Source organism: Cornus florida, unplaced genomic scaffold (genome assembly GCF_030987335.1).
Source record: "Cornus florida cultivar Cherokee Brave unplaced genomic scaffold, ASM3098733v1 CherokeeBrave_3.0.0_Hap2_Chr02, whole genome shotgun sequence".
Classification (NCBI taxonomy): Eukaryota; Viridiplantae; Streptophyta; class Magnoliopsida; order Cornales; family Cornaceae; genus Cornus; species Cornus florida.
The window spans coordinates 81,254,015-81,273,623 of NW_026775572.1; the positions used below are offsets into that span (position 1 = coordinate 81,254,015).

Genomic DNA, 19,609 nt, shown 5'->3' on the forward strand with positions numbered 1-19,609 from the left:
GACTAAAAAGGGGTGCAACACGAGGACTTCCCAGGGGCTCACCCGTCCTAGTACTACTCTCGCCCAAGCACGCTTAACTGCGGAGTTCTAATGGGATCCGTTGCATTAGTGCTAATATAATCGCACCCAACAAATTTTCGCCTCCATTTCCCTATAAACCCCTTCCGCTACCGTTCTATTGCCCTTCCGACGCATTCGCCGGGAAATAAAAAAATACATATTAATAAAATTAAAATTAAAATTAAAAATACAAAACCGGACTAAAAAGTGGTGCAACACGAGGACTTCCCAGGGGGTCACCCATCCTAGTACTACTTTCTCCCAAGCACGCTTAACTGCGGAGTTCTGATTGGATCTGGTGCACTAGTGCTGGTATGATCGCACCCGACATATTCTCGCCTCCATTTCCTTATAAACCCCTTCTGCTACCGTTCTATTGCCCTTCCGACGCATTCGACGGGAAATAAATAAATACATATTAATAAAATTAAAAATACAAAACCGGACTAAAAAGATGTTCAACACGAGGACTTCCCTGGGGGTCACCCATCCTAGTACTACTCTCGCACAAGCACGCTTAACTGCGGAGTTCTGATGGGATCCGGTGCATTAGTGCTGGTATGATCGCACCCGACATATTTTCGCCTCCATTTCCCTATAAACCCCTTCCGCTACCATTCTATTGCCCTTCCGACGCATTCGCCGGGAAATAAATAAATAAATATTAATAAAATTAAAATTAAAATTAAAAATACAAAACCGGACTAAAAAGGGGTGCAACACGATGACTTCGCAGGGGGTCACCCATCCTTGTACTACTCTCGCCCAAGCATGCTTAACTGCGGAGTTCTGATGGGATCCGGTGCATTAATGCTGGTATGATCGCACCCGACAAATTCTCGCCTCCATTTCCCTATAAACCCCTTCCGCTACCATTCTATTGCCCTTCCGACGCATTCGCCGGGAAATAAATAAATACTTATTAATAAAATTAAAATTAAAATTAGAAAACTGGACTAAAAAGGGGTGCGACACGAAGACTTCTCAGGGGGTCAACCATCCTTGTACTACTCTCGCCCAAGCACGCTTAACTGCGGAGTTCTGATGGGATCCGGAGCATTAGTGCTGGTAAGATCGCACCCGACATATTCTCGCCTCCATTTCCCTATAAACCCCTTCCGTTACCGTTCAATTGCCCTTCCGACGCATTCGCCGGAAAATAAATAAATACATATTAATAAATTTAAAATTAAAAATAAAAATAAAAAAACGGGACTAAAAAGGGGTGGAATACGAGGACTTCGAAGGGGGTCACCCATCCTAGTACTACTCTCGCCCAAGCACGCTTAACTGCGGAGTTCTGATGGGATCCGGTGCATTAGTGCTGGTATGATCGCACCCGACATATTCTCGCCTCCATTTCCCTATAAACCCCTTCCGCTACCGTTCTATTGCCCTTTCGAATCCTTCACAGAGAAATAAATAAATACATATTAATAAAACTAAAATTAAAATTAAAAATACAAAACCGGACTAAAAAGGGGTGCAACACGATGACTTCGCAGGGGGTCACCCATCCTTGTACTACTCTCACCCAAGCTCGCTTAACTGTGGAGTTCTGATGGGATCCGGTGCAATAGTGCTGGTATGATCGCACCCGACATATTCTCGCCTCCATTTCCCTATAAACCCCTTCCGCTACCGTTCTATTGCCCTTCCGACGCATTCGACGGGAAATAAATAAATACATATTAATAAGATTAAAAATACAAAACCGGACTAAAAAGGTGTGCAACACGAGGACTTCCCAGGGGGTCACCCATCCTAGTACTACTCTCGTCCAAGCACGCTTAACTGCGGAGTTCTGATGGGATCCAGTGCATTAGTGCTGGTATGATCGCACCCGACATATTTTCGCCTCCATTTCCCTATAAACCCCTTCCGCTATCGTTCTATTGTCCTTCTGACGCATTCGCCGGGAAATAAATAAATAAATATTAATAAAATTAAAATTAAAATTAAAAATACAAAACCGGACTAAAAAGGCGTGCAACACGAGGACTTCGCAGGGGGTCACCCATCCTTGTACTACTCTCGCCCAAGCACGCTTAACTGCGGAGTTCTGATGGGATCCGGTGCATTAATGCTGGTATGATCGCACCCGACAAATTCTCGCCTCCATTTCCCTATAAACCCCTTCCGCTACCATTCTATTGCCCTTCCGACGCATTCGCCGGGAAATAAATAAATACTTATTAATAAAATTAAAATTAAAAATACAAAACAGGACTAAAAAGGTGTGCAACACGAGGACTTCCCAGGGGGTCACCCATCCTAGTACTACTCTCGTCCAAGCACGCTTAACTGCGGAGTTCTGATGGGATCCAGTGCATTAGTGCTGGTATGATCGCACCCGACATATTTTCGCCTCCATTTCCCTATAAACCCCTTCCGCTACCGTTCTATTGCCCTTCTGACGCATTCGCCGGGAAATAAATAAATAAATATTAATAAAATTAAAATTAAAATTAAAAATACAAAACCGGACTAAAAAGGCGTGCAACACGAGGACTTCGCAGGGGGTCACCCATCCTTGTACTACTCTCGCCCAAGCACGCTTAACTGCGGAGTTCTGATGGGATCCGGTGCATTAATGCTGGTATGATCGCACCCGACAAATTCTCGCCTCCATTTCCCTATAAACCCCTTCCGCTACCATTCTATTGCCCTTCCGACGCATTCGCCGGGAAATAAATAAATACTTATTAATAAAATTAAAATTAAAAATACAAAACCGGACTAAAAAGGGATGCGACACGAGGACTTCTCAGGGGGTCACCCATCCTTGTACTACTCTCGCCCAAGCACGCTTAACTGCGGAGTTCTGATGGGATCCGGTGCATTAATGCTGGTATGATCGCACCCTACAAATTCTCGCCTCCATTTCCCTATAAACCCCTTCCGCTACCATTCTATTGCCCTTCCGACGCATTCGCCGGGAAATAAATAAATACTTATTAATAAAATTAAAATTAAAAATACAAAACCGGACTAAAAAGGGGTGCGACACGAGGACTTCTCAGGGGGTCACCCATCCTTGTACTACTCTCACCCAAGCTCGCTTAACTGTGGAGTTCTGATGGGATCCGGTGCATTAGTGCTGGTATGATCGCACCCGACATATTCTCGCCTCCATTTCCCTATAAACCCCTTCCGCTACCGTTCTATTGCCCTTCCGACGCATTCGACGAGAAATAAATAAATACATATTAATAAAATTAAAAATACAAAACCGGACTAAAAAGGTGTGCAACACGAGGACTTCCCAGGGGGTCACCCATCATAGTACTACTCTCGCCCAAGCACGCTTAATTGCGGAGTTCTGATGGGATCCAGTGCATTAGTGCTGGTATGATCGCACCCGACATATTTTCGCCTCCATTTCCCTATAAACCCCTTCCGCTACCGTTCTATTGCACTTCCGACGCATTCGCCGGAAAATAAATAAATACATATTAATAAAATTTAAATTAAAATTAAAAATACAAAACCGGACTAAAAAGGGGTGCAACACGATGACTTCGCAGGGGTCACCCATCCTTGTACTACTCTCGCCCAAGCACGCTTAACTGCGGAGTTCTAATGGGATCCGGTGCATTAATGCTGGTATGATCGCACCCGACAAATTCTCGCCTCCATTTCCCTATAAACCCCTTCCGCTACCATTCTATTGCCCTTCCGACGCATTCGCCGGGAAATATATAAATAGTTATTAATAAAATTAAAATTAAAAATACAAAACCGGACTAAAAAGGGGTGCGACACGAGGACTTCCCAGGGGGTCACCCATCCTTGTACTACTCTCGCCCAAGCACGCTTAACAGCGATTTCTAAAGGGATCCGGTGCATTAGTGTGGTATAATCCCACCCGACATATTCTCGTCTCCATTTCCCTATAAACCCCTTCCGCTACCGTTCTGTTCCCCTTCCGACGCATTCGCCGGGAAATAAATAAATACATATTAATAAAATTAAAATTGAAATTAAAAATACAAAACCGGACTAAAAAGGGGTGCAACACGAGGACTTCCCAGGGGGTCACTCATCCTAGTACTACTCTCGCCCAAGCATGCTTAACTGCGGAGTTCTGATTGGATCCGGTGCACTAGTGCTGGTATGATCGCACCCGACATATTCTCGCCTCCATTTCCCTATAAGCCCATTCCGCTACCGTTCTATTGCCCTTCCGACGCATTCGCCGGGAAATTAATAAATACATATTAATAAAATTAAAATTAAAAATACAAAACCGGACTAAAAAGGGGTGCAACACGGGGACATCCCAGGCAGTCACCCATCCTGGTACTACTCTCGCCCAAGCACGCTTAACTGCGGAGTTCTGATGGGATCCGGTGCACTAGTGCTGGTATGATCGCACCCGACATATTCTCGCCTCCATTTCCCTATAAACCCCTTCCATTACCGTTCTATTGCCCTTCCGACGTATTCACCGGGAAATAAATAAATACATATTAATAAAATTAAAATTAAAACTAAAAATACAAAACCGGACTAAAAAGGGGTGCAACACGAGGACTTCCCAGGGGGTCACCCATCCTAGTACTACTCTCGCCCAAGCTCGCTTAACTGCGGAGTTCTGATGGGATCCGGTGCATTAGTGCTGGAATGATCGCACCCGACATATTCTCGCCTCCATTTCCCTATAAACCCCTTCCGCTACCGTTCAATTTCCCTTCCGACGCATTCGCCGGGAAATAAATAAATACATATTAATAAAATTAAAATTAAAATTTAAAATACAAAACCGGACTAAAAAGGGGTACAACACGAGGACTTCCCAGGGGGTCACCCATCCTAGTACTACTCTCGCCCAAGCACGCTTAACTGCGGAGTTCTGATGGGATCCGGTGCATTAGTGCAGGTATGATCGCACCCGACATATTCTCGCCTCCATTTCCCTATAAACCCCTTCCGCTACCGTTCTATTGCCCTTCCGACGCATTCACCGGGAAATAAATAAATACATATTAATAAAATTAAAATTAAAATTAAAAATACAAAATCGGACTAAAAAGGGGTGTAACACGAGGACTTCCCAGGGGGTCACCCATCCTAGTACTACTCTCGCCCAAGCACGCTTAACTGCGAAGTTCTGATGGGATCCGGTGCATTAGTGCTGGTATGATCGCACCCGACATATTCTCGCCTCCATTTCCCTATAAACCCCCTCCGCTACCGTTCTATTGCCCTTCCGACGCATTCGCCGGGAAATAAATAAATACATATTAATAAAATTAAAAATACAAAACCGGACTAAAAAGGGGTGCAACACGAGGACTTCCCAGGGGGTCACCCATCCTAGTACTACTCTCGCCCAAGCACGCTTAACTGTGGAGTTCTGATGGGATCTGGTGCATTAGTGCTGGTATGATCGCGCCCGACATTTTCTCGCCTCCATTTCCCTATAAACCCCTTCCGCTACCGTTCTATTGCCCTTCCGACGCATTCGCCGGGAAATAAATAAATACATATTAATAAAATTAAAATTAAAATTAAAAATACAAAACCGGACTAAAAAGGGGTGCAACACGAGGACTTCCTAGGGGGTCACCCATCCTACTACTACTCTCGCCCAAGCACGATTAACTGCGAAGTTCTGATGGGATCCGGTGCATTAGTGCTGGTATGATCGCACCCGACATATTCTCGCCTCCATTTCCCTATAAACCCCTTCCGCTACCGTTCTATTGCCCTTTCGACGCATTCGCCGGGAAATAAATAAATACATATTAATAAAATTAAAAATACAAAACCGGACTAAAAAAGGGTGCAACACGAGGACTTCCCAGGGGGTCACCCATCCTAGTACTACTCTCGCCCAAGCACGCTTAACTGCGGAGTTCTGATGGGATCCGGTGCATTAGTGCAGGTATGATCGCACCCGACATATTCTCGCCTCCATTTCCCTATAAACCCCTTCCGCTACCGTTCTATTGCCCTTCCGACGCATTCACCGGGAAATAAATAAATACATATTAATAAAATTAAAATTAAAATTAAAAATACAAAATCGGACTAAAAAGGGGTGTAACACGAGGACTTCCCAGGGGGTCACCCATCCTAGTACTACTCTCGCCCAAGCACGCTTAACTGCGAAGTTCTGATGGGATCCTGTGCATTAGTGCTGGTATGATCGCACCCGACATATTCTCGCCTCCATTTCCCTATAAACCCCCTCCGCTACCGTTCTATTGCCCTTCCAACGCATTCGCCGGGAAATAAATAAATACATATTAATAAAATTAAAAATACAAAACCGGACTAAAAAGGGTGCAACACGAGGACTTCCCAGGGGGTCACCCATCCTAGTACTACTCTCGCCCAAGCACGCTTAACTGCGGAGTTCTGATGGGATCCGGTGCATTAGTGCTGGTATGATCGCGCCCGACATTTTCTCGCCTCCATTTCCCTATAAACCCCTTCTGCTACCGTTCTATTGCCCTTCCGACGCATTCGCCGGGAAATAAATAAATACATATTAATAAAATTAAAATTAAAATTAAAAATACAAAACCGGACTAAAAAGGGGTGCAACACGAGGACTTCCTAGGGGGTCACCCATCCTACTACTACTCTCGCCCAAGCACGATTAACTGCGAAGTTCTGATGGGATCCGGTGCATTAGTGCTGGTATGATCGCACCCGACATATTCTCGCCTCCATTTCCCTATAAACCCCTTCCGCTACCGTTCTATTGCCCTTCCGACGCATTCGCCGGGAAATAAATAAATACATATTAATAAAATTAAAAATACAAAACCGGACTAAAAAAGGGTGCAACACGAGGACTTCCCAGGGGGTCACCCATCCTAGTACTACTCTCGCCCAAGCACGCTTAACTGCGGAGTTCTGATGGGATCCGGTGCATTAGTGCTGGTATGATCGCACCCGACATTTTCTCGCCTCCATTTCCCTATAAACCCCTTCCGCTACCGTTCTATTGCCCTTCCGACGCATTCGCCGGGAAATAAATAAATACATATTAATAAAATTAAAATTAAAATTAAAAATACAAAATCGGACTAAAAAGGGGTGCAACACGAGGACTTCCCAGGGGGTCACCCATCCTAGTACTACTCTCGCCCAAGCACGCTTAACTGCGAAGTTCTGATGGGATCCGGTGCATTAGTGCTGGTATGATCGCACCCGACATATTCTCGCCTCCATTTCCCTATAAACCCCTTCCGCTACCGTTCTATTGCCCTTCCGACGCATTCGCCGGGAAATAAATAAAAACATATTAATAAAATTAAAATTAAAATTAAAAATACAAAACCGGACTAAAAAGGGGTGCAACACGAGGACTTCCCAGGGGGTCACCCATCCTAGTACTACTCTCGCCCAAGCACGCTTAACTGCGGAGTTCTGATGGGATTCGGTGCATTAGTGCTGGTATGATCGCACCCGACATATTCTCGCCTCTATTTCCCTATAAACCCCTTCCGCTACCGTTCTATTGCCCTTCCGACGCATTCGCCGGGAAATAAATAAATACATATTAATAAAATTAAAATTAAAATTAAAAATACAAAACCGGACTAAAAAGGGGTGCAACACGAGGACTTCCCAGGGGGTCACCCATCCTAGTACTACTCTCGCCCAAGCAGGCTTAACTGCGGAGTTCTGATGGGATCCGGTGCATTAGTGCTGGTATGATCGCACCCGACATATTCTCGCCTCCATTTCCCTATAAACCCCTTCCGCTACCGTTCTATTGCCCTTCCGACGCATTCGCCGGGAAATAAATAAATACATATTAATAAAATTAAAATTAAAATTAAAAATACAGAACCGGACTAAAAAGGGGTGCAACACGAGGACTTCCCAGGGTGTCACCCATCCTAGTACTACTCTCGCCCAAGCACGCTTAACTGTGGAGTTCTGATGGGATCCGGTGCATTAGTGCTGGTATGATCGCACCCGACATATTCTCGCCTCCATTTCCCTATAAACCCCTTCCGCTACCGTTCTATTGCCCTTCCGACGCATTCGCCGGGAAATATAAATAAATACATATTAATAAAATTAAAATTAAAATTAAAAATACAAAACCGGACTAAAAAGGGGTGCAACACGAGGACTTCCCAGGGGGTCACCCATCCTAGTACTACTCTCGCCCAAGCACGCTTAACTGCGGTGTTCTGATGGGATCCGGTGCATTAGTGCTGGTATGATCGCACCCGACATATTCATTTCCCTATAAACCCCTTCCGCTACCGTTCTATTGCGCTTCTGACGCATTCGCTGGGAAATAAATAAATACATATTAATAAAATTAAAATTAAAATTAAAAATACAAAACCGGACTAAAAAGGGGTGCAACACGAGGACTTCCCAGGGGGTCACCCATCCTAGTACTACTTTCGCCTAAGCACGCTTAACTGCGGAGTTCTGATGGGATCCGGTGCATTAGTGCTGCTTATCGCACCCGACATATTCTCGCCTCCATTTCCCTATAAACCCCTTCCGCTACCGTTCTATTGCCCTTCCGACGCATTCGCCGGGAAATAAATAAATACATATTATTAAAATTAAAATTAAAATTAAAAATACAAAACCGGACTAAAAAGGGGTGCAACACGAGGACTTCCCAGGGGGTCACCCATCCTAGTACTACTCTCGCCCAAGCACGCTTAACTGCGGATTTTTGATGGGATCCGGTGCATTAGTGCTGGTATGATCGCACCCGACATATTCTCGCCTCCATTTCCCTATAAACCCCTTCCGCTACCGTTCTATTGCCCTTCCGATGCATTCGCCGGGAAATAAATAAATACATATTAATAAAATTAAAATTAAAATTAAAAATACAAAACCGGACTAAAAAGGGGTGCAACACGAGGACTTCCCAGGGGGTCACCCATCCTAGTACTACTCTCGCCCAAGCACGCTTAACTGCGGAGTTCTGATGGGATTCGGTGCATTAGTGCTGGTATGATCGCACCCGACATATTCTCGCATCCATTTCCCTATAAACCCCTTCCGCTACCGTTCTATTGCCTTTCCGACGCATTCGCCGGGAAATAAATAAATACATATTAATAAAATTAAAATTAAAATTAAAAATACAAAACCGGACTAAAAAGGGGTGCAACACGAGGACTTCCCAGGGGGTCACCCATCCTAGTACTACTCTCGCCCAAGCACGCTTAACTGCGGATTTCTGATGGGATCCGGTGCATTAGTGCTGGTATGATCGCACCCGACATATTCTCGCCTCCATTTCCCTATAAACCCCTTCCGCTACCGTTCTATTGCCCTTCCGATGCATTCGCCGGGAAATAAATAAATAAATATTAATAAAATTAAAATTAAAATTAAAAATATAAAACCCATCCTAGTACTACTCTCGCCCAAGCACGCTTAACTGCGGAGTTCTGATGGGATTCGGTGCATTAGTGCTGGTATGATCGCACTCGACATATTCTCGCATCCATTTCCCTATAAACCCCTTCCGCTACCGTTCTATTGCCCTTCCGACGCATTCGCCGGGAAATAAATAAATACATATTAATAAAATTAAAATTAAAATTAAAAATACAAAACCGGACTAAAAAGGGGTGCAACACGAGGACTTCCCAGGGGGTCACCCATCCTAGTACTACTTTCGCCCAAGCACGCTTAACTGCGGAGTTCTGATGGGATCCGGTGCATTAGTGCTGGTATGATGGCACCCGACAAATTCTCGCCTCCATTTCCCTATAAACCCCTTCCGCTACCGTTCTATTGCCCTTCCGACGCATTCGCCGAGAAATAAATAAATACATATTAATAAAATTAAAATTAAAATTAAAAATACAAAACCGGACTAAAAAGGGGTACAACACGAGGACTTCCCAGGGGGTCACCCATCCTAGTACTACTCTCGCCCAAGCACGCTTAACTGCGGATTTCTGATGGGATCCGGTGCATTAGTGCTGGAATGATCGCACCCGACATATTCTCGCCTCCATTTCCCTATAAACCCCTTCCGCTACCGTTCTATTTCCCTTCCGACGCATTCGCCGGGAAATAAATAAATACATATTAATAAAATTAAAATTAAAATTAAAAATACAAAACCGGACTAAAAAGGGGTGCAACACGAGGACTTCCCAGGGGGTCACCCGTCCTAGTACTACTCTCGCCCAAGCACGCTTAACTGCGGAGTTCTGATGGGATCCGGTGCATTAGTGCTGGTATGATCGCACCCGACATATTCTCGCCTCCATTTCCCTATAAACCCCTTCCGCTACCGTTCTATTGCCCTTCCGACGCATTCGCCGGGAAATAAATAAATACATATTAATAAAATTAAAATTAAAATTAAAAATACAAAACCGGACTAAAAAGGGGTGCAACACGAGGACTTCCCAGGGTGTCACCCATCCTAGTACTACTCTCGCCCAAGCACGCTTAACTGCGGAGTTCTGATGGGATCCGGTGCATTAGTGCTGGTATGATCGCACCCGAAATATTCTTGCCTCCATTTCCCTATAAACCCCTTCCGCTACCGTTCTATTGCCCTTCCGACGCATTCGCCGGGAAATAAATAAATACATATTAATAAAATTAAAATTAAAATTAAAAATACAAAACCGGACTAAAAAGGGGTGCAACACGAGGACTTCCCAGGGGGTCACCCATCCTAGTACTACTATCGCCCAAGCACGCTTAACTGCGGAGTTCTGATGGGATCCGGTGCATTAGTGCTGGTATGATCGCACACGACATATTCTCGCCTCCATTTCCCTATAAACCCCTTCCGCTACCGTTCTATTGCCCTTCCGACGCATTCACCGGGAAATCAATAAATACATATTAATAAAATTAAAATTAAAATTAAAAATACAAAACCGGACTAAAAAAGGGTGCAACACGAGGACTTCCCAGGGGGTCACCCATCCTAGTACTACTCTCGCCCAAGCACGCTTAACTGCGGAGTTCTGATGGGATCAGGTGCGTTAGTGCTGGTATGATCGCACCCGACATATTCTTGCCTCCATTTCCCTATAAACCCCTTCCGTTACCGTTCTATTGCCCTTCCGACGCATTCGCCGGGAAATAAATAAATACATATTAATAAAATTAAAATTAAAATTAAAAATACAAAACCGGACTAAAAAGGGGTGCAACACGAAGACTTCCCAGGGGGTCACCCATCCTAGTACTACTCTCGCCCAAGCACGCTTAACTGCGGAGTTCTGATGGGATCGGGTGCATTAGTGCTGGTATGATCGCACCCGACATATTCTCGCCTCCATTTCCCTATAAACCCCTTCCGCTACCGTTCTATTGCCCTTCCGACGCATTCGCCGGGAAATAAATAAATACATATTAATAAAATTAAAAATACAAAACCGGACTAAAAAGGGGTGCAACACGTGGACTTCCCAGGGGGTCACCCATCCTAGTACTACTCTCGCCCAAGCACGCTTATCTGCGGAGTTCTGATGGGATCCGGTGCATTAGTGCTGGTACGATCGCACCTGACATATTCTCGCCTCCATTTCCCTATAAACCCCTTCCGCTACCGTTCTATTGCCCTTCCGACGCATTCGCTGGGAAATAAATAAATACATATTAATAAAATTAAAATTAAAAATAAAAATACAAAACCGGACTAAAAAGGGGTGCAACACGGGGAATTCCCAGGGGGTCACCCATCCTAGTACTACTCTCGCCCAAGCACGCTTAACTGCGGAGTTCTGATGGGATCCGGTGCATTGGTGCTGGTATGATCGCACCCGACATATTCTCGCCTCCATTTCCCTATAAACCCCTTCCGCTACCGTTCTATTGCCCTTTCGACGCATTCGCCGGGAAATAAATAAATACATATTAATAAAATTAAAATTAAAATTAAAAATACAAAACCGGACTAAAAAGGGGTGCAACACGAGGACTTCCCAGGGGGTCACCCATCCTAGTACTACTCTCGCCCAAGCACGCTTAACTGCGGAGTTCTGATGGGATCCGGTGCATTAGTGCTGGTATGATCGCACCCGACATATTCTCGCCTCCATTTCCCAATAAACCCCTTCCGCTACCGTTCTATTGCCCTTCCGACGCATTCGCCGGGAAATAAATAAATACATATTAATAAAATTAAAATTAAAATTAAAAATACAAAACCGGACTAAAAAGGAGTGCAACACGAGGACTTCCCAGGGGGTCACCCATCCTAGTACTACTCTCGCCCAAGCACGCTTAACTGCGGAGTTCTGATGGGATCCGGTGCATTAGTGCTGGTATGATCGCACCCAACATATTCTCGCCTCCATTTCCCTATAAACCCCTTCCGCTACTGTTCTATTGCCCTTCCGACGCATTCGCCGGGAAATAAATAAATACATATTAATAAAATTAAAATTAAAATTAAAAATACAAAACCGGACTAAAAAGGGGTGCAACAAGAGGACTTCCCAGGGGGTCACCCATCCTAGTACTACTCTCGCCCAAGCACGCTTAACTGCGGAGTTCTGATGCGATCCGGTACATTAGTGCTGGTATGATCGCACCCGACATATTCTCGCCTCTATTTCCCTATAAACCCCATCCGCTACCGTTCTATTGCCCTTCCAACGCATTCACCGGGAAATAAATAAATACATATTAATAAAATTAAAATTAAAATTAAAAATACAAAACCGGACTAAAAAGGGGTGCAACACGAGGACTTCCCAGGGGGTCACCCATCCTAGTACTACTCTCGCCCAAGCACGCTTAACTGCGGAGTTCTGATGGGATCCGGTGCGTTAGTGCTGGTATAATCGCACCCGACATATTCTTGCCTCCATTTCCCTATAAACCCCTTCCGCTACCGTTCTATTGCCCTTCCGACGCTTTCGCCGGGAAATAAATAAATACATATTAAAAAAATTAAAATTAAAATTAAAAATACAAAACCGGACTAAAAGGGGGTGCAACACGAGGACTTCCCAGGGGGTCACCCATCCTAGTACTACTCTCGCCCAAGCACGCTTAACTGCGGAGTTCTGATGGGATCCGGTGCATTAGTGCTGGTATGATCGCACCCGACATATTCTCGCCTCCATTTCCCTATAAACCCCTTCCGCTACCGTTCTATTGCCCTTTCGACGCATTCGCCGGGAAATAAATAAATACATATTAATAAAATTAAAATTAAAATTAAAAATACAAAACCGGACTAAAAATGGGTGCAACACGAGGACTTCCCAGGGGGTCACCCATCCTAGTACTACTCTCGCCCAAGCACGCTTAACTGCGGAGTTCTGATGGGGTCGGGTGCATTAGTGCTGGTATGATCGCACCCGACATATTCTCGCCTCCATTTCCCTATAAACCCCTTCCGCTACCGTTCTATTGCCCTTCCGACGCATTCGCCGGGAAATAAATAAATACATATTAATAAAATTAAAATTAAAATTAAAAATACAAAACCGGACTAAAAAGGTGTGCAACACGAGGACTTCCCAGGGGGTCACCCATCCTAGTACTACTCTCGCCCAAGCACGCTTAACTGCGGAGTTCTGATGGGATCCGGTGCATTAGTGCTGGTATGATCGCACCCGACATATTCTCGCCTCCATTTCCCTATAAACCCCTTCCGCTATCGTTCTATTGCCCTTCCGACGCATTCGCCGGGAAATAAATAAATACATATTAATAAAATTAAAATTAAAATTAAAAATATAAAACCCATCCTAGTACTACTCTCTCCCAAGCACGCTTAACTGCGGAGTTCTGATGGGATTCGGTGCATTAGTGCTGGTATGATCGCACTCGACATATTCTCGCATCCATTTCCCTATAAACCCCTTCCGCTACCGTTCTATTGCCCTTCCGACGCATTCGCCAGGAAATAAATAAATACATATTAATAAAATTAAAATTAAAATTAAAAATACAAAACCGGACTAAAAAGGGGTGCAACACGAGGACTTCCCAGGGGGTCACCCATCCTAGTACTACTTTCGCCCAAGCACGCTTAACTGCGGAGTTCTGATGGGATCCGGTGCATTAGTGCTGGTATGATGGCACCCGACAAATTCTCGCCTCCATTTCCCTATAAACCCCTTCCGCTACCGTTCTATTGCCCTTCCGACGCATTCGCCGGGAAATAAATAAATACATATTAATAAAATTAAAATTAAAATTAAAAATACAAAACCGGACTAAAAAGGGGTACAACACGAGGACTTCCCAGGGGGTCACCCATCCTAGTACTACTCTCGCCCAAGCACGCTTAACTGCGGATTTCTGATGGGATCCGGTGCATTAGTGCTGGAATGATCGCACCCGACATATTCTCGCCTCCATTTCCCTATAAACCCCTTCCGCTACCGTTCTATTTCCCTTCCGACGCATTCGCCGGGAAATAAATAAATACATATTAATAAAATTAAAATTAAAATTAAAAATACAAAACCGGACTAAAAAGGGGTGCAACACGAGGACTTCCCAGGGGGTCACCCGTCCTAGTACTACTCTCGCCCAAGCACGCTTAACTGCGGAGTTCTGATGGGAACCGGTGCATTAGTGCTGGTATGATCGCACCCGACATATTCTCGCCTCCATTTCCCTATAAACCCCTTCCGCTACCGTTCTATTACCCTTCCGACGCATTCGCCGGGAAATAAATAAATACATATTAATAAAATTAAAATTAAAATTAAAAATACAAAACCGGACTAAAAAGGGGTGCAACACGAGGACTTCCCAGGGTGTCACCCATCCTAGTACTACTCTCGCCCAAGCACGCTTAACTGCGGAGTTCTGATGGGATCCGGTGCATTAGTGCTGGTATGATCGCACCCGACATATTCTTGCCTCCATTTCCCTATAAACCCCTTCCGCTACCGTTCTATTGCCCTTCCGACGCATTCGCCGGGAAATAAATAAATACATATTAATAAAATTAAAATTAAAATTAAAAATACAAAACCGGACTAAAAAGGGGTGCAACACGAGGACTTCCCAGGGGGTCACCCATCCTAGTACTACTATCGCCCAAGCACGCTTAACTGCGGAGTTCTGATGGGATCCGGTGCATTAGTGCTGGTATGATCGCACCCGACATATTCTCGCCTCCATTTCCCTATAAACCCCTTCCGCTACCGTTCTATTGCCCTTCCGACGCATTCGCCGGGAAATCAATAAATACATATTAATAAAATTAAAATTAAAATTAAAAATACAAAACCGGACTAAAAAAGGGTGCAACACGAGGACTTCCCAGGGGGTCACCCATCCTAGTACTACTCTCGCCCAAGCACGCTTAACTGCGGAGTTCTGATGGGATCAGGTGCATTAGTGCTGGTATGATCGCACCCGACATATTCTTGCCTCCATTTCCCTATAAACCCCTTCCGTTACCGTTCTATTGCCCTTCCGACGCATTCGCCGGGAAATAAATAAATACATATTAATAAAATTAAAATTAAAATTAAAAATACAAAACCGGACTAAAAAGGGGTGCAACACGAAGACTTCCCAGGGGGTCACCCATCCTAGTACTACTCTCGCCCAAGCACGCTTAACTGCGGAGTTCTGATGGGATCGGGTGCATTAGTGCTGGTATGATCGCACCCGACATATTCTCGCCTCCATTTCCCTATAAACCCCTTCCGCTACCGTTCTATTGCCCTTCCGACGCATTCGCCGGGAAATAAATAAATACATATTAATAAAATTAAAAATACAAAACCGGACTAAAAAGGGGTGCAACACGTGGACTTCCCAGGGGGTCACCCATCCTAGTACTACTCTCGCCCAAGCACGCTTATCTGCGGAGTTCTGATGGGATCCGGTGCATTAGTGCTGGTACGATCGCACCTGACATATTCTCGCCTCCATTTCCCTATAAACCCCTTCCGCTACCGTTCTATTGCCCTTCCGACGCATTCGCTGGGAAATAAATAAATACATATTAATAAAATTAAAATTAAAATTAAAAATACAAAACCGGACTAAAAAGGGGTGCAACACGGGGAATTCCCAGGGGGTCACCCATCCTAGTACTACTCTCGCCCAAGCACGCTTAACTGCGGAGTTCTGATGGGATCCGGTGCATTGGTGCTGGTATGATCGCACCCGACATATTCTCGCCTCCATTTCCCTATAAACCCCTTCCGCTACCGTTCTATTGCCCTTTCGACGCATTCGCCGGGAAATAAATAAATACATATTAATAAAATTAAAATTAAAATTAAAAATACAAAACCGGACTAAAAAGGGGTGCAACACGAGGACTTCCCAGGGGGTCACCCATCCTAGTACTACTCTCGCCCAAGCACGCTTAACTGCGGAGTTCTGATGGGATCCGGTGCATTAGTGCTGGTATGATCGCACCCGACATATTCTCGCCTCCATTTCCCTATAAACCCCTTCCGCTACCGTTCTATTGCCCTTCCGACGCATTCGCCGGGAAATAAATAAATACATATTAATAAAATTAAAATTAAAATTAAAAATACAAAACCGGACTAAAAAGGAGTGCAACACGAGGACTTCCCAGGGGGTCACCCATCCTAGTACTACTCTCGCCCAAGCACGCTTAACTGCGGAGTTCTGATGGGATCCGGTGCATTAGTGCTGGTATGATCGCACCCAACATATTCTCGCCTCCATTTCCCTATAAACCCCTTCCGCTACTGTTCTATTGCCCTTCCGACGCATTCGCCGGGAAATAAATAAATACATATTAATAAAATTAAAATTAAAATTAAAAATACAAAACCGGACTAAAAAGGGGTGCAACAAGAGGACTTCCCAGGGGGTCACCCATCCTAGTACTACTCTCGCCCAAGCACGCTTAACTGCGGAGTTCTGATGCGATCCGGTACATTAGTGCTGGTATGATCGCACCCGACATATTCTCGCCTCTATTTCCCTATAAACCCCATCCGCTACCGTTCTATTGCCCTTCCAACGCATTCACCGGGAAATAAATAAATACATATTAATAAAATTAAAATTAAAATTAAAAATACAAAACCGGACTAAAAAGGGGTGCAACACGAGGACTTCCCAGGGGGTCACCCATCCTAGTACTACTCTCGCCCAAGCACGCTTAACTGCGGAGTTCTGATGGGATCCGGTGCGTTAGTGCTGGTATAATCGCACCCGACATATTCTTGCCTCCATTTCCCTATAAACCCCTTCCGCTACCGTTCTATTGCCCTTCCGACGCTTTCGCCGGGAAATAAATAAATACATATTAAAAAAATTAAAATTAAAATTAAAAATACAAAACCGGACTAAAAGGGGGTGCAACACGAGGACTTCCCAGGGGGTCACCCATCCTAGTACTACTCTCGCCCAAGCACGCTTAACTGCGGAGTTCTGATGGGATCCGGTGCATTAGTGCTGGTATGATCGCACCCGACATATTCTCGCCTCCATTTCCCTATAAACCCCTTCCGCTACCGTTCTATTGCCCTTCCGACGCATTCGCCGGGAAATAAATAAATACATATTAATAAAATTAAAAATAAATTTAAAAATACAAAACCGGACTAAAAATGGGTGCAACACGAGGACTTCCCAGGGGGTCACCCATCCTAGTACTACTCTCGCCCAAGCACGCTTAACTGCGGAGTTCTGATGGGGTCGGGTGCATTAGTGCTGGTATGATCGCACCCGACATATTCTCGCCTCCATTTCCCTATAAACCCCTTCCGCTACCGTTCTATTGCCCTTCCGACGCATTCGCCGGGAAATAAATAAATACATATTAATAAAATTAAAATTAAAATTAAAAATACAAAACCGGACTAAAAAGGTGTGCAACACGAGGACTTCCCAGGGGGTCAACCATCCTAGTACTACTCTCGCCCAAGCACGCTTAACTGCGGAGTTCTGATGGGATCCGGTGCATTAGTGCTGGTATGATCGCACCCGACATATTCTCGCCTCCATTTCCCTATAAACCCCTTCCGCTATCGTTCTATTGCCCTTCCGACGCATTCGCCGGGAAATAAATAAATACATATTAATAAAATTAAAATTAAAATTAAAAATACAAAACCGGACTAAAAAGGGGTGCAACACGAGGACTTCCCAGGGGGTCACCCATCCTAGTACTACTCTCGCCCAAGCACGCTTAACTGCGGAGTTCTGATGGGATCCGGTGCATTAGTGCTGGTATGATCGCACCCAACATATTCTCGCCTCCATTTCCCTATAAACCCCTTCCGCTACCGTTCTATTGCCCTTCCGACGCATTCGCCGGGAAATAAATAAATACATATTAATAAAATTAAAATTAAAATTAAAAATACAAAACCGGACTAAAAAGGGGTGCAACAAGAGGACTTCCCAGGGGGTCACCCATCCTAGTACTACTCTCGCCCAAGCACGCTTAACTGCGGAGTTCTGATGCGATCCGGTACATTAGTGCTGGTATGATCGCACCCGACATATTCTCGCCTCTATTTCCCTATAAACCCCATCCGCTACCGTTCTATTGCCCTTCCGACGCATTCACCGGGAAATAAATAAATACATATTAATAAAATTAAAATTGAAATTAAAAATACAAAACCGGACTAAAAAGGGGTGCAACACGAGGACTTCCCAGGGGGTCACCCATCCTAGTACTACTCTCGCCCAAGCACGCTTAACTGCGGAGTTCTGATGGGATCCGGTGCGTTAGTGCTGTTATAATCGCACCCGACATATTCTTGCCTCCATTTCCCTATAAACCCCTTCCGCTACCGTTCTATTGCCCTTCCGACGCATTCGCCGGGAAATAAATAAATACATATTAAAAAAATTAAAATTAAAATTAAAAATACAAAACCGGACTAAAAGGGGGTGCAACACGAGGACTTCCCAGGGGGTCACCCATCCTAGTACTACTCTCGCCCAAGCACGCTTAACTGCGGAGTTCTGATGGGATCCGGTGCATTAGTGCTGGTATGATCGCACCCGACATATTCTCGCCTCCATTTCCCTATAAACCCCTTCCGCTACCGTTCTATTGCCCTTCCGACGCATTCGCCGGGAAATAAATAAATACATATTAATAAAATTAAAATTAAAATTAAAAATACAAAACCGGACTAAAAAGGGGTGCAACACGAGGACTTCCCAGGGGGTCACCCATCCTAGTACTACTCTCGCCCAAGCACGCTTAACTGCGGAGTTCTGATGGGGTCGGGTGCATTAGTGCTGGTATGATCGCACCCGACATATTCTCGCCTCCATTTCCCTATAAACCCCTTCCGCTACCGTTCTATTGCCCTTCCGACGCATTCGCCGGGAAATAAATAAATACATATTAATAAAATTAAAATTAAAATTAAAAATACAAAACCGAACTAAAAAGGGGTGCAACACGAGGACTTCCCAGGGGGTCACCCATCCTAGTACTACTCTCGTCCAAGCACGCTAAACTGCGGAGTTCTGATGGTATGATCCGGTGCATTAGTGCTGGTATGATCGCACCCGACATATTCTCGCCTCCATTTCCCTATAAACCCCTTCCGCTACCGTTCTATTGCCCTTCCGACGCATTCGCCGGGAAATAAATAAATACATATTAATAAAATTAAAAATACAA

The 19,609-nt window shown here is 44.7% G+C and overlaps 74 non-coding genes and 1 pseudogene across 74 annotated transcripts; all 75 read right to left on the reverse strand.

The window, feature by feature from the left end:
- Positions 1 to 9: 9 nt before the first annotated feature.
- Positions 10 to 128, reverse strand: LOC132297323 (5S ribosomal RNA). Its single transcript, XR_009479184.1, has one exon. It is a non-coding gene; the product is annotated as a 5S ribosomal RNA (ribosomal RNA).
- Positions 129 to 267: 139 nt separating this feature from the next.
- Positions 268 to 386, reverse strand: LOC132297340 (5S ribosomal RNA). Its single transcript, XR_009479200.1, has one exon. It is a non-coding gene; the product is annotated as a 5S ribosomal RNA (ribosomal RNA).
- A 127-nt stretch (positions 387 to 513) lies between these two features.
- On the reverse strand, positions 514 to 632 carry LOC132297300 (5S ribosomal RNA). The gene has a single exon (XR_009479162.1). It is a non-coding gene; the product is annotated as a 5S ribosomal RNA (ribosomal RNA).
- Positions 633 to 771: 139 nt separating this feature from the next.
- On the reverse strand, positions 772 to 890 carry LOC132297157 (5S ribosomal RNA). Its single transcript, XR_009479028.1, has one exon. It is a non-coding gene; the product is annotated as a 5S ribosomal RNA (ribosomal RNA).
- A 133-nt stretch (positions 891 to 1,023) lies between these two features.
- Positions 1,024 to 1,142, reverse strand: LOC132297234 (5S ribosomal RNA). The gene has a single exon (XR_009479100.1). It is a non-coding gene; the product is annotated as a 5S ribosomal RNA (ribosomal RNA).
- Positions 1,143 to 1,282: 140 nt separating this feature from the next.
- On the reverse strand, positions 1,283 to 1,401 carry LOC132297190 (5S ribosomal RNA). The gene has a single exon (XR_009479059.1). It is a non-coding gene; the product is annotated as a 5S ribosomal RNA (ribosomal RNA).
- A 139-nt stretch (positions 1,402 to 1,540) lies between these two features.
- LOC132297315 (5S ribosomal RNA) lies at positions 1,541 to 1,659 on the reverse strand. The gene has a single exon (XR_009479176.1). It is a non-coding gene; the product is annotated as a 5S ribosomal RNA (ribosomal RNA).
- Positions 1,660 to 1,786: 127 nt separating this feature from the next.
- Positions 1,787 to 1,905, reverse strand: LOC132297071 (5S ribosomal RNA). Its single transcript, XR_009478946.1, has one exon. It is a non-coding gene; the product is annotated as a 5S ribosomal RNA (ribosomal RNA).
- A 139-nt stretch (positions 1,906 to 2,044) lies between these two features.
- Positions 2,045 to 2,163, reverse strand: LOC132297106 (5S ribosomal RNA). The gene has a single exon (XR_009478979.1). It is a non-coding gene; the product is annotated as a 5S ribosomal RNA (ribosomal RNA).
- Positions 2,164 to 2,296: 133 nt separating this feature from the next.
- On the reverse strand, positions 2,297 to 2,415 carry LOC132297073 (5S ribosomal RNA). The gene has a single exon (XR_009478948.1). It is a non-coding gene; the product is annotated as a 5S ribosomal RNA (ribosomal RNA).
- Positions 2,416 to 2,554: 139 nt separating this feature from the next.
- On the reverse strand, positions 2,555 to 2,673 carry LOC132297107 (5S ribosomal RNA). The gene has a single exon (XR_009478980.1). It is a non-coding gene; the product is annotated as a 5S ribosomal RNA (ribosomal RNA).
- Positions 2,674 to 2,806: 133 nt separating this feature from the next.
- Positions 2,807 to 2,925, reverse strand: LOC132297032 (5S ribosomal RNA). The gene has a single exon (XR_009478910.1). It is a non-coding gene; the product is annotated as a 5S ribosomal RNA (ribosomal RNA).
- A 133-nt stretch (positions 2,926 to 3,058) lies between these two features.
- On the reverse strand, positions 3,059 to 3,177 carry LOC132297230 (5S ribosomal RNA). Its single transcript, XR_009479096.1, has one exon. It is a non-coding gene; the product is annotated as a 5S ribosomal RNA (ribosomal RNA).
- A 127-nt stretch (positions 3,178 to 3,304) lies between these two features.
- Positions 3,305 to 3,423, reverse strand: LOC132297168 (5S ribosomal RNA). The gene has a single exon (XR_009479038.1). It is a non-coding gene; the product is annotated as a 5S ribosomal RNA (ribosomal RNA).
- A 139-nt stretch (positions 3,424 to 3,562) lies between these two features.
- LOC132297280 (5S ribosomal RNA) lies at positions 3,563 to 3,680 on the reverse strand. Its single transcript, XR_009479143.1, has one exon. It is a non-coding gene; the product is annotated as a 5S ribosomal RNA (ribosomal RNA).
- Positions 3,681 to 3,813: 133 nt separating this feature from the next.
- On the reverse strand, positions 3,814 to 3,930 carry LOC132297482 (5S ribosomal RNA; annotated as a pseudogene).
- Positions 3,931 to 4,069: 139 nt separating this feature from the next.
- On the reverse strand, positions 4,070 to 4,188 carry LOC132297264 (5S ribosomal RNA). The gene has a single exon (XR_009479128.1). It is a non-coding gene; the product is annotated as a 5S ribosomal RNA (ribosomal RNA).
- Positions 4,189 to 4,321: 133 nt separating this feature from the next.
- Positions 4,322 to 4,440, reverse strand: LOC132297217 (5S ribosomal RNA). The gene has a single exon (XR_009479084.1). It is a non-coding gene; the product is annotated as a 5S ribosomal RNA (ribosomal RNA).
- Positions 4,441 to 4,579: 139 nt separating this feature from the next.
- On the reverse strand, positions 4,580 to 4,698 carry LOC132297044 (5S ribosomal RNA). Its single transcript, XR_009478921.1, has one exon. It is a non-coding gene; the product is annotated as a 5S ribosomal RNA (ribosomal RNA).
- A 139-nt stretch (positions 4,699 to 4,837) lies between these two features.
- LOC132296954 (5S ribosomal RNA) lies at positions 4,838 to 4,956 on the reverse strand. Its single transcript, XR_009478835.1, has one exon. It is a non-coding gene; the product is annotated as a 5S ribosomal RNA (ribosomal RNA).
- A 139-nt stretch (positions 4,957 to 5,095) lies between these two features.
- Positions 5,096 to 5,214, reverse strand: LOC132297070 (5S ribosomal RNA). Its single transcript, XR_009478945.1, has one exon. It is a non-coding gene; the product is annotated as a 5S ribosomal RNA (ribosomal RNA).
- Positions 5,215 to 5,341: 127 nt separating this feature from the next.
- LOC132297156 (5S ribosomal RNA) lies at positions 5,342 to 5,460 on the reverse strand. Its single transcript, XR_009479027.1, has one exon. It is a non-coding gene; the product is annotated as a 5S ribosomal RNA (ribosomal RNA).
- A 139-nt stretch (positions 5,461 to 5,599) lies between these two features.
- Positions 5,600 to 5,718, reverse strand: LOC132297210 (5S ribosomal RNA). Its single transcript, XR_009479077.1, has one exon. It is a non-coding gene; the product is annotated as a 5S ribosomal RNA (ribosomal RNA).
- Positions 5,719 to 5,845: 127 nt separating this feature from the next.
- LOC132296772 (5S ribosomal RNA) lies at positions 5,846 to 5,964 on the reverse strand. The gene has a single exon (XR_009478662.1). It is a non-coding gene; the product is annotated as a 5S ribosomal RNA (ribosomal RNA).
- Positions 5,965 to 6,103: 139 nt separating this feature from the next.
- LOC132297195 (5S ribosomal RNA) lies at positions 6,104 to 6,222 on the reverse strand. The gene has a single exon (XR_009479063.1). It is a non-coding gene; the product is annotated as a 5S ribosomal RNA (ribosomal RNA).
- A 126-nt stretch (positions 6,223 to 6,348) lies between these two features.
- On the reverse strand, positions 6,349 to 6,467 carry LOC132296960 (5S ribosomal RNA). Its single transcript, XR_009478840.1, has one exon. It is a non-coding gene; the product is annotated as a 5S ribosomal RNA (ribosomal RNA).
- Positions 6,468 to 6,606: 139 nt separating this feature from the next.
- Positions 6,607 to 6,725, reverse strand: LOC132297211 (5S ribosomal RNA). The gene has a single exon (XR_009479078.1). It is a non-coding gene; the product is annotated as a 5S ribosomal RNA (ribosomal RNA).
- Positions 6,726 to 6,852: 127 nt separating this feature from the next.
- LOC132296740 (5S ribosomal RNA) lies at positions 6,853 to 6,971 on the reverse strand. Its single transcript, XR_009478633.1, has one exon. It is a non-coding gene; the product is annotated as a 5S ribosomal RNA (ribosomal RNA).
- Positions 6,972 to 7,110: 139 nt separating this feature from the next.
- Positions 7,111 to 7,229, reverse strand: LOC132296922 (5S ribosomal RNA). Its single transcript, XR_009478804.1, has one exon. It is a non-coding gene; the product is annotated as a 5S ribosomal RNA (ribosomal RNA).
- A 139-nt stretch (positions 7,230 to 7,368) lies between these two features.
- On the reverse strand, positions 7,369 to 7,487 carry LOC132296998 (5S ribosomal RNA). Its single transcript, XR_009478877.1, has one exon. It is a non-coding gene; the product is annotated as a 5S ribosomal RNA (ribosomal RNA).
- Positions 7,488 to 7,626: 139 nt separating this feature from the next.
- On the reverse strand, positions 7,627 to 7,745 carry LOC132296993 (5S ribosomal RNA). Its single transcript, XR_009478872.1, has one exon. It is a non-coding gene; the product is annotated as a 5S ribosomal RNA (ribosomal RNA).
- A 139-nt stretch (positions 7,746 to 7,884) lies between these two features.
- On the reverse strand, positions 7,885 to 8,003 carry LOC132297155 (5S ribosomal RNA). Its single transcript, XR_009479026.1, has one exon. It is a non-coding gene; the product is annotated as a 5S ribosomal RNA (ribosomal RNA).
- A 141-nt stretch (positions 8,004 to 8,144) lies between these two features.
- LOC132297022 (5S ribosomal RNA) lies at positions 8,145 to 8,263 on the reverse strand. The gene has a single exon (XR_009478900.1). It is a non-coding gene; the product is annotated as a 5S ribosomal RNA (ribosomal RNA).
- Positions 8,264 to 8,394: 131 nt separating this feature from the next.
- LOC132297335 (5S ribosomal RNA) lies at positions 8,395 to 8,511 on the reverse strand. Its single transcript, XR_009479195.1, has one exon. It is a non-coding gene; the product is annotated as a 5S ribosomal RNA (ribosomal RNA).
- A 139-nt stretch (positions 8,512 to 8,650) lies between these two features.
- On the reverse strand, positions 8,651 to 8,769 carry LOC132297145 (5S ribosomal RNA). The gene has a single exon (XR_009479016.1). It is a non-coding gene; the product is annotated as a 5S ribosomal RNA (ribosomal RNA).
- Positions 8,770 to 8,908: 139 nt separating this feature from the next.
- Positions 8,909 to 9,027, reverse strand: LOC132296999 (5S ribosomal RNA). The gene has a single exon (XR_009478878.1). It is a non-coding gene; the product is annotated as a 5S ribosomal RNA (ribosomal RNA).
- A 139-nt stretch (positions 9,028 to 9,166) lies between these two features.
- LOC132296968 (5S ribosomal RNA) lies at positions 9,167 to 9,285 on the reverse strand. Its single transcript, XR_009478848.1, has one exon. It is a non-coding gene; the product is annotated as a 5S ribosomal RNA (ribosomal RNA).
- Positions 9,286 to 9,638: 353 nt separating this feature from the next.
- Positions 9,639 to 9,757, reverse strand: LOC132297127 (5S ribosomal RNA). Its single transcript, XR_009478999.1, has one exon. It is a non-coding gene; the product is annotated as a 5S ribosomal RNA (ribosomal RNA).
- A 139-nt stretch (positions 9,758 to 9,896) lies between these two features.
- LOC132297159 (5S ribosomal RNA) lies at positions 9,897 to 10,015 on the reverse strand. The gene has a single exon (XR_009479030.1). It is a non-coding gene; the product is annotated as a 5S ribosomal RNA (ribosomal RNA).
- A 139-nt stretch (positions 10,016 to 10,154) lies between these two features.
- Positions 10,155 to 10,273, reverse strand: LOC132296907 (5S ribosomal RNA). Its single transcript, XR_009478790.1, has one exon. It is a non-coding gene; the product is annotated as a 5S ribosomal RNA (ribosomal RNA).
- Positions 10,274 to 10,412: 139 nt separating this feature from the next.
- Positions 10,413 to 10,531, reverse strand: LOC132297046 (5S ribosomal RNA). Its single transcript, XR_009478923.1, has one exon. It is a non-coding gene; the product is annotated as a 5S ribosomal RNA (ribosomal RNA).
- Positions 10,532 to 10,670: 139 nt separating this feature from the next.
- On the reverse strand, positions 10,671 to 10,789 carry LOC132297089 (5S ribosomal RNA). The gene has a single exon (XR_009478963.1). It is a non-coding gene; the product is annotated as a 5S ribosomal RNA (ribosomal RNA).
- A 139-nt stretch (positions 10,790 to 10,928) lies between these two features.
- LOC132297024 (5S ribosomal RNA) lies at positions 10,929 to 11,047 on the reverse strand. Its single transcript, XR_009478902.1, has one exon. It is a non-coding gene; the product is annotated as a 5S ribosomal RNA (ribosomal RNA).
- Positions 11,048 to 11,186: 139 nt separating this feature from the next.
- LOC132297114 (5S ribosomal RNA) lies at positions 11,187 to 11,305 on the reverse strand. The gene has a single exon (XR_009478986.1). It is a non-coding gene; the product is annotated as a 5S ribosomal RNA (ribosomal RNA).
- Positions 11,306 to 11,432: 127 nt separating this feature from the next.
- On the reverse strand, positions 11,433 to 11,551 carry LOC132297121 (5S ribosomal RNA). The gene has a single exon (XR_009478993.1). It is a non-coding gene; the product is annotated as a 5S ribosomal RNA (ribosomal RNA).
- Positions 11,552 to 11,690: 139 nt separating this feature from the next.
- LOC132296903 (5S ribosomal RNA) lies at positions 11,691 to 11,809 on the reverse strand. Its single transcript, XR_009478786.1, has one exon. It is a non-coding gene; the product is annotated as a 5S ribosomal RNA (ribosomal RNA).
- Positions 11,810 to 11,948: 139 nt separating this feature from the next.
- Positions 11,949 to 12,067, reverse strand: LOC132298207 (5S ribosomal RNA). The gene has a single exon (XR_009479624.1). It is a non-coding gene; the product is annotated as a 5S ribosomal RNA (ribosomal RNA).
- Positions 12,068 to 12,206: 139 nt separating this feature from the next.
- LOC132296743 (5S ribosomal RNA) lies at positions 12,207 to 12,325 on the reverse strand. Its single transcript, XR_009478635.1, has one exon. It is a non-coding gene; the product is annotated as a 5S ribosomal RNA (ribosomal RNA).
- Positions 12,326 to 12,464: 139 nt separating this feature from the next.
- LOC132297197 (5S ribosomal RNA) lies at positions 12,465 to 12,583 on the reverse strand. The gene has a single exon (XR_009479065.1). It is a non-coding gene; the product is annotated as a 5S ribosomal RNA (ribosomal RNA).
- Positions 12,584 to 12,722: 139 nt separating this feature from the next.
- On the reverse strand, positions 12,723 to 12,841 carry LOC132296801 (5S ribosomal RNA). The gene has a single exon (XR_009478690.1). It is a non-coding gene; the product is annotated as a 5S ribosomal RNA (ribosomal RNA).
- Positions 12,842 to 12,980: 139 nt separating this feature from the next.
- LOC132298323 (5S ribosomal RNA) lies at positions 12,981 to 13,099 on the reverse strand. The gene has a single exon (XR_009479735.1). It is a non-coding gene; the product is annotated as a 5S ribosomal RNA (ribosomal RNA).
- Positions 13,100 to 13,238: 139 nt separating this feature from the next.
- Positions 13,239 to 13,357, reverse strand: LOC132297174 (5S ribosomal RNA). The gene has a single exon (XR_009479044.1). It is a non-coding gene; the product is annotated as a 5S ribosomal RNA (ribosomal RNA).
- Positions 13,358 to 13,496: 139 nt separating this feature from the next.
- On the reverse strand, positions 13,497 to 13,615 carry LOC132296848 (5S ribosomal RNA). The gene has a single exon (XR_009478734.1). It is a non-coding gene; the product is annotated as a 5S ribosomal RNA (ribosomal RNA).
- A 353-nt stretch (positions 13,616 to 13,968) lies between these two features.
- Positions 13,969 to 14,087, reverse strand: LOC132297128 (5S ribosomal RNA). Its single transcript, XR_009479000.1, has one exon. It is a non-coding gene; the product is annotated as a 5S ribosomal RNA (ribosomal RNA).
- A 139-nt stretch (positions 14,088 to 14,226) lies between these two features.
- On the reverse strand, positions 14,227 to 14,345 carry LOC132297161 (5S ribosomal RNA). The gene has a single exon (XR_009479031.1). It is a non-coding gene; the product is annotated as a 5S ribosomal RNA (ribosomal RNA).
- A 139-nt stretch (positions 14,346 to 14,484) lies between these two features.
- Positions 14,485 to 14,603, reverse strand: LOC132297095 (5S ribosomal RNA). The gene has a single exon (XR_009478968.1). It is a non-coding gene; the product is annotated as a 5S ribosomal RNA (ribosomal RNA).
- A 139-nt stretch (positions 14,604 to 14,742) lies between these two features.
- Positions 14,743 to 14,861, reverse strand: LOC132297047 (5S ribosomal RNA). Its single transcript, XR_009478924.1, has one exon. It is a non-coding gene; the product is annotated as a 5S ribosomal RNA (ribosomal RNA).
- Positions 14,862 to 15,000: 139 nt separating this feature from the next.
- On the reverse strand, positions 15,001 to 15,119 carry LOC132297016 (5S ribosomal RNA). The gene has a single exon (XR_009478894.1). It is a non-coding gene; the product is annotated as a 5S ribosomal RNA (ribosomal RNA).
- Positions 15,120 to 15,258: 139 nt separating this feature from the next.
- On the reverse strand, positions 15,259 to 15,377 carry LOC132297013 (5S ribosomal RNA). The gene has a single exon (XR_009478891.1). It is a non-coding gene; the product is annotated as a 5S ribosomal RNA (ribosomal RNA).
- A 139-nt stretch (positions 15,378 to 15,516) lies between these two features.
- LOC132297115 (5S ribosomal RNA) lies at positions 15,517 to 15,635 on the reverse strand. Its single transcript, XR_009478987.1, has one exon. It is a non-coding gene; the product is annotated as a 5S ribosomal RNA (ribosomal RNA).
- A 127-nt stretch (positions 15,636 to 15,762) lies between these two features.
- On the reverse strand, positions 15,763 to 15,881 carry LOC132297122 (5S ribosomal RNA). The gene has a single exon (XR_009478994.1). It is a non-coding gene; the product is annotated as a 5S ribosomal RNA (ribosomal RNA).
- A 139-nt stretch (positions 15,882 to 16,020) lies between these two features.
- On the reverse strand, positions 16,021 to 16,139 carry LOC132296904 (5S ribosomal RNA). The gene has a single exon (XR_009478787.1). It is a non-coding gene; the product is annotated as a 5S ribosomal RNA (ribosomal RNA).
- A 139-nt stretch (positions 16,140 to 16,278) lies between these two features.
- LOC132298441 (5S ribosomal RNA) lies at positions 16,279 to 16,397 on the reverse strand. Its single transcript, XR_009479847.1, has one exon. It is a non-coding gene; the product is annotated as a 5S ribosomal RNA (ribosomal RNA).
- Positions 16,398 to 16,536: 139 nt separating this feature from the next.
- On the reverse strand, positions 16,537 to 16,655 carry LOC132296744 (5S ribosomal RNA). The gene has a single exon (XR_009478636.1). It is a non-coding gene; the product is annotated as a 5S ribosomal RNA (ribosomal RNA).
- Positions 16,656 to 16,794: 139 nt separating this feature from the next.
- LOC132297198 (5S ribosomal RNA) lies at positions 16,795 to 16,913 on the reverse strand. The gene has a single exon (XR_009479066.1). It is a non-coding gene; the product is annotated as a 5S ribosomal RNA (ribosomal RNA).
- A 139-nt stretch (positions 16,914 to 17,052) lies between these two features.
- On the reverse strand, positions 17,053 to 17,171 carry LOC132296802 (5S ribosomal RNA). Its single transcript, XR_009478691.1, has one exon. It is a non-coding gene; the product is annotated as a 5S ribosomal RNA (ribosomal RNA).
- A 139-nt stretch (positions 17,172 to 17,310) lies between these two features.
- On the reverse strand, positions 17,311 to 17,429 carry LOC132296749 (5S ribosomal RNA). Its single transcript, XR_009478641.1, has one exon. It is a non-coding gene; the product is annotated as a 5S ribosomal RNA (ribosomal RNA).
- Positions 17,430 to 17,568: 139 nt separating this feature from the next.
- On the reverse strand, positions 17,569 to 17,687 carry LOC132297175 (5S ribosomal RNA). Its single transcript, XR_009479045.1, has one exon. It is a non-coding gene; the product is annotated as a 5S ribosomal RNA (ribosomal RNA).
- A 139-nt stretch (positions 17,688 to 17,826) lies between these two features.
- Positions 17,827 to 17,945, reverse strand: LOC132297026 (5S ribosomal RNA). The gene has a single exon (XR_009478904.1). It is a non-coding gene; the product is annotated as a 5S ribosomal RNA (ribosomal RNA).
- Positions 17,946 to 18,084: 139 nt separating this feature from the next.
- Positions 18,085 to 18,203, reverse strand: LOC132296868 (5S ribosomal RNA). Its single transcript, XR_009478753.1, has one exon. It is a non-coding gene; the product is annotated as a 5S ribosomal RNA (ribosomal RNA).
- Positions 18,204 to 18,342: 139 nt separating this feature from the next.
- LOC132297199 (5S ribosomal RNA) lies at positions 18,343 to 18,461 on the reverse strand. Its single transcript, XR_009479067.1, has one exon. It is a non-coding gene; the product is annotated as a 5S ribosomal RNA (ribosomal RNA).
- Positions 18,462 to 18,600: 139 nt separating this feature from the next.
- LOC132297081 (5S ribosomal RNA) lies at positions 18,601 to 18,719 on the reverse strand. Its single transcript, XR_009478955.1, has one exon. It is a non-coding gene; the product is annotated as a 5S ribosomal RNA (ribosomal RNA).
- A 139-nt stretch (positions 18,720 to 18,858) lies between these two features.
- On the reverse strand, positions 18,859 to 18,977 carry LOC132296985 (5S ribosomal RNA). The gene has a single exon (XR_009478864.1). It is a non-coding gene; the product is annotated as a 5S ribosomal RNA (ribosomal RNA).
- A 139-nt stretch (positions 18,978 to 19,116) lies between these two features.
- On the reverse strand, positions 19,117 to 19,235 carry LOC132297147 (5S ribosomal RNA). The gene has a single exon (XR_009479018.1). It is a non-coding gene; the product is annotated as a 5S ribosomal RNA (ribosomal RNA).
- A 139-nt stretch (positions 19,236 to 19,374) lies between these two features.
- LOC132297241 (5S ribosomal RNA) lies at positions 19,375 to 19,496 on the reverse strand. The gene has a single exon (XR_009479107.1). It is a non-coding gene; the product is annotated as a 5S ribosomal RNA (ribosomal RNA).
- Between the last annotated feature and the right edge of the window lie 113 nt (positions 19,497 to 19,609).